Source organism: Coregonus clupeaformis, chromosome 30 (genome assembly GCF_020615455.1).
Source record: "Coregonus clupeaformis isolate EN_2021a chromosome 30, ASM2061545v1, whole genome shotgun sequence".
NCBI lineage: Eukaryota > Metazoa > Chordata > Actinopteri > Salmoniformes > Salmonidae > Coregonus > Coregonus clupeaformis.
This window is the reverse complement of record NC_059221.1, coordinates 11,071,585-11,077,491: the sequence shown is the minus strand read 5'-3', so window position 1 is coordinate 11,077,491 and position 5,907 is coordinate 11,071,585.

The following is a 5,907-nucleotide window of genomic DNA, read 5'->3' as shown; positions in this document are numbered from 1 at the left end:
ATTATGTAGATAATAAATAATGGACATTTTTGTAGGGGTTGATCCATTTTTCGTAAGGGAAAATCAAGTCTGAAATTTCAGTGGAAATAACAAACTTCAGAAGTCTTTTTAAACCTCAGATACACTACAAGTTTAACATTTCCTATATTACAAGAAAGTTCTCCTGCAACAAGGTGATCAAATTAAGAGCCTACATCTGTACAGCATTCTGTATTATAAAACTGGGAAAAAACATATTTTACAAAGGCGCTATGATGTTGTAAAGTGCATTAACACTACTTTTAAAAAAAATGACAATATTTGTAAATATTGTGTGCCCAAAAGGAACTATATTTTGCAGCTTTACAGAAATCGACATCTCTGGGAATCAATGTACTGTACATACAATGTAATGTATAAAGTATATCGGTACTGGTACATTGGGCAAAGAAACAAGATCACCCAACAATGAAAATGTTGTTCAGTGTATTTCTACCCTTTGCATAACGATTTGAGTACAAAAGGTGGAATAAAGTAGAACAAAACAAATATTTTGTAAATATTTTATATACCCTATAAAACTAAGCTTTTGGTGTTTCTTTTTGAAGGTATTTACTGTAAACAATGACAATTTGAAAATCATTTTTGAAATGATTAAACTGAAACAGGATAGATTAAAGAAATTATCCAGTAGATAGATGACAGGAAAACGTGATATTTGGCATTAATCTCTCAGAAGGAAGCCCTGTATGCTGCATTCTCCTCGGGCTCCTCAGCACTGAGACACTCGGGCCCCAGGTCTCCACCACACCGTCCAAACAGGCACATTGCAGTGACCAACACACACTGTGCCAGGCTGCCAGCCCAGATGGGCTTTCAGTGGGCCTGTGTGTAATTAACCTTAAAACCCCACAATGGGAAAAGTATCCTGGTAAAAATCTATGTAAAATCAGCATTTCTACTAACTTTTAAAAGGAACATTTTCAAATGGCATCTAGTGAAGAACTACACATTTGTACTTATTGTCCATCATCTTTGCTACACTGTACACAGTTATTGTAAATTAAGAAGCTAAATATATGTTTTTAGGTGGCAGATGATTCTCAGGAAGCTGTACTGTACTGTAAGACAGTAATTACTGTACACTGAATCAAACACTACTGTTCCTCCAGAATAGAGCCTTGGGTCTGATGGGACACTTCAAGATTTCAAGCATAGCTTTTGTGACCCAATGAGCACACATACCTTAACCTAATGAGCACACTACTGTACCTTTAGGTGCATATTGGATTCTATAATACAGATGGGATACATAACCAGTGACTCTAATTGTTTTATTCTGGCTCCAAAGTAAGGCTGAGCTCTGAGTCATGTCTTTGTCCCATCACTCAACTCAGTGAATTACAGGCAGCTAACAGAGTCAGGGAGAAGAGTTCTAGAAGCTTCTACAGACACTCACAAAAAGAGACACTGGGGATAGATACAGTATTACAGATATATAGCATCTAAAAATATTTTTAGATATCAAGATTGTAGATATTGGTCTCAATCAGTTTGTACTTTTCAAAGTATCTTACCCACAGAAATGTTGACAAAATATGTTGCCATCATTTGAAAAATGTATCAATGATAACCGGTGGAATTGTTTTGTATATTGAAGTATAATACTGTATATGTGATTGTTGAGTATTTCTGCTCACATTTTAGTTGTATGTGTTATTGAATGAAGCAGTAATGTAATGTGAGATTACCACTGAAAATGTGATGATGATCATTCAGTCACTCACTTTGTAAAATGTCTTAATCCCAAGAAGGCAACACTTATTGATAGAGTGCTGGTCCAACAACAACAACAACAACAACATCAACAACAACATCAAATAAGAGTTTCCCATTTTCTAATGAGTGTCCAATGATATAAATGTGTCAAAATTCTGTATCCTTTTCTGAATATACAGTGCATTCAGACCCCTTTACTTTTTCCACTTTTTTTTTAACGTTACATCCTTATTCTAAAATGGATTTAATTGTTTTTCGCCTCATCAATCTACATACAATACCCCATAATGACAAAGCAAAAACAGGTTTTTAGACATTTTTGCAAATGTATTAAAAATAAAAATGGAAATATGACATTTACATAAGTATTCAGACCCTTTACTCAGTGCTTTGTTGAAGCACCTTTAACAGTGATTACTGCCTTGAGTCTTCTTGGGTATGACACTACAAGCTTGGCACACCTGTATTTGGGGAGTTTCTCCCATTCTGCTCTGCAGATCCTTTCAAGCTCTGTCAGGTTGGATGGGGAGCATCGCCGCACAGCTATTTTCAGGTCCCTCCAGAGATGTTCGATCGGGTTCAAGTCTGGGCTCTGGCTGGGCCACTCAAGGACATTCAGAGACTTGTCCCGAATCAACTCCTGCGTTGTCTTGGCTGTGTGCTTAGGGTCGTTGTCCTGTTGGAAGGTGAACCTCCGCCCCAGTCTGAGGTCCTGAACGCTCTGGAGCAGGTTTTCATCAAGCATCTCTCTGTACTTTGCTCTGTTCATCTTTCCCTCGATTCTGACTAGTTTCCCAGTCCCTGCTGTTGAAAAACATCCCCACAGCATGATGCTGCCACCACTATGCTTCACCGTAGGGATGGTGCCAGGTTTCCTCCAGACATGACGCTTGGCATTCAGGCCAAAGAGTTCAATCTTTGTTTCATCAGACCAGAGAATCTTGTTTCTCATGGTCTGAGAGTCCTTTAGGTGCCTTTTGGCAAACTCCAAGCGGGCTGTCATGTGCCTTTTACTGAGGAGTGGCTTCTGTCTGGCCACTCTACCATAAAGGCCTGATTGGTGGAGTGCTGCAGAAATGGTTGTCCTTCTGGAAGGTTCTCCCATCTCCACAGAGGAACTCTAGAGCTCTGTCAGAGTGACCATCGGGTTCTTGGTCAGGGCTGCGGCCAGCTCTAGGAAGAGTCTTGGTGGTTCCAAACTTCTTCCATTTAAGAATGATGGAGGCCACTGTGTTCTTGGGGACCTTCAATGCTGCAGACATCTTTTGATACCCTTCCCCAGATCTGTGCCTCGACACAATCCTGTCTCGGAGCTCTACGGACAATTCCTTCATCCTCACGGCTTGTTTTTTTTTTCTGACATGCACTGTTACTGTGGGACCTTATATAGACAGGTGTGTGCCTTTCCAAATCATGTCCAATCAATTGAATTTACCACAGGTGGACTCCAATCAAGTTGTAGTAACATCTCAAGGATGATCAATGGAAACAGGATGCACTTATTTTGGCTCTGTACTCCAGTACTTTGGATTTGAAATGATACAGTTAATGATACAGGTTAAAGTGCAGACTGTCAGCTTTAATTTGAATATTTGAATATTTGAGTATTTGAATCCTGAATAATGATGAGTGAGAACTTTACAGACGCACAAATATCATACCCCCCCAAAAATGCTAACCTCCCCTGTTATTGTAATGGTGAGAGGTTATCATGTCTTGGGGGTATGATATTTCTGTGTCTGTAACTTTCTGACTCATCATTATTCACGATTCATTCAGGACTATCTGTAATCATGGTAGCATCCACATTAATGTAGAAGTGTTTAGAAACATATTCTATTCTTATTTACAATAAAAGTGACTCCAAAATGACACAATACATTATTTACCATTCACTTCAATTGGGCACAAAATAATCTGAAACACAACTAAAACAAACAGCAAATGCATCCAACAAGTCTGTAGAGTCCCAAGCTTAGTGTAATCATTGCGTGCTAGGAATTTGGGACCAAATACTAAACTTTTGACTGCTTCAATACACATAAGTGAATTTGTCCAAATACTTTTGGCCTAAAATGTGCTGTAATTTCTAAACGTTTCACCTGATGTGTATGAAAATACCCTCATATTAAAACTGACAGTCTGCAATGTAACCTCAGAGGCATTGTATAATTCAAATCCAAAGTGCTGGAGTGCAGAGCCAAAACAACAAAATAAATTGTCACTGTCCCAGTAATTACGGAAGGCACTGTATCTGACATTTTCAAGTAAAATGTGTGAACAAAGTTATAAAGTATTTGGAGAAGGTCAAATAAATATGTTTTACTTACAGAGGAGGCTAGTCTTGATTTGTTCAGGAGCTGCTGATCCTTATCCTGATGACACGTGTTGGACAGGGGCAGTGTATAGAGCATCCTGTGCCCCTCTAACAGGAAGTGAGTCACCAAGGAGGAAGTCAAGGCCATAGAGAATGGAGTCTCCTATGGTGGCATTGAGAAGATAGCCTCACAAATTCTCACTCTGTCATAACAGTCCGTCATCAGTCTGGTCTTCACTGTGAGGTCCTCTGAGCTACCTACCGCAGTAGGCCTACTGTCAGAGAGAAACAGGTTAAGTCAACACAGCCCTGCTCCCATCAATATTGGCAATTACACAATAGATGGAAGTAGAGCAATCGTAGTCCCATTTACAATGGGAAAAACAAGACGATGTTTGCCTCACATTCCAGCATGACTGACGACAAAAAACACCAGCCTGACATTGATGTGATCGCAGCAGTTGTCTTAGCGGTTGTGATGTTGGTTGGTCTGGGTTGAGGGGTGACTAGTGGTGAACGGGCCTGTCAGAGGGCCACCACACCATCCAGTCCCTTAGACTCTGGGACCGTTTATTTTCCTTTCTCTCAGAGCGAGCTTTGCTGACTGGCCAGGCAGCCTGTGGGAAGACAGACAGACATGCAGACAGACAGACAGGGAACCTAATAAGACAACAGATGTCTGTAAAACTCACTGTGTAGACCTACACCTCTTAAACCCTCCCACCTTGTGTCTGTGAATATGGGTGCACATAATTGTATATGCGTAATAATGTGGCTAAAGGCTTTACAACAATACAGTTCATTGTACAAGAGTGGAAAAAATAAGACATTATTTAGTAGGCCTACATTCTGACACGTTTTTTTTCTGGAAATGCCTCACAACAACATACAGTACATGAATTGTTTCATTATTTCCTGAATTGGTTTCTCGCCTGGCATAAATGTTTAAGCCTATGGCGATGAAGGCTCTACCACAATTCTCCTCCCTCACTATAGAGCTCCCACGCTGCATTATATTTTTATTGCAGTCTCAAGCCATATGTACTGTAGCAAATATACACAGAAAAGTACAAAATGTTCCCTTAGAAATCATACTGTGCTTACAGTAGCCTACATACAGAATTGATCCACTAATTTATGCAAGCCCTCACAATTACAGTAATAAGTGCAATAAATGCAACACAGCTCTATAAACTACTTCCTGACAGTTAAACTGTTTCAGACAGGTGAGGTAACTAATGTAATTCTCACTCCATTCAAACCCACTCTCCCATTTCTTAAATGCCTCTGAACACCCTCAGTATCCATGACCATTGAAATGTTATGCTAGTTTAGTTTTCCTCAACAACATAACCCAGTCTCTGCTTAGCGACGTCATGACTTCACTCCCAGACAGCTTCTCCGTGTAATTAAATGTGTTGACTTGAGACAATCTCATCCAGAAAGACCTACGCAGTCTGCCTCTGTCACCAAGTCATAATGACGCACCTACAGTCATATAGTAGACATTGCTCCTTGTGTGGGTGTAATGTGTGTGTGTGTGTGTGTTGTCTGCACGTGCATACGTGCATGCGTGTGTTGCGTGTGTGTGTGCATGTGCATGCAAGAAAGAGGGAAAGAGAGAGCAAAAGACAGAGAGAAAGAAAGAATCCTAGAAAGGCTCTGTGATGAACCACAGTATGCCATGACGGCATGAAGGATAGCCACAGGAAACCCTAGATAGCCACAGGAAACCCTAGATGGCCACAGGAAACCAGTATGAAAAAAGTATGAAAATGTATGCACTCACTACTGTAAGTCGCTCTGGATAAGAGCGTCTGCTAAATTACTAA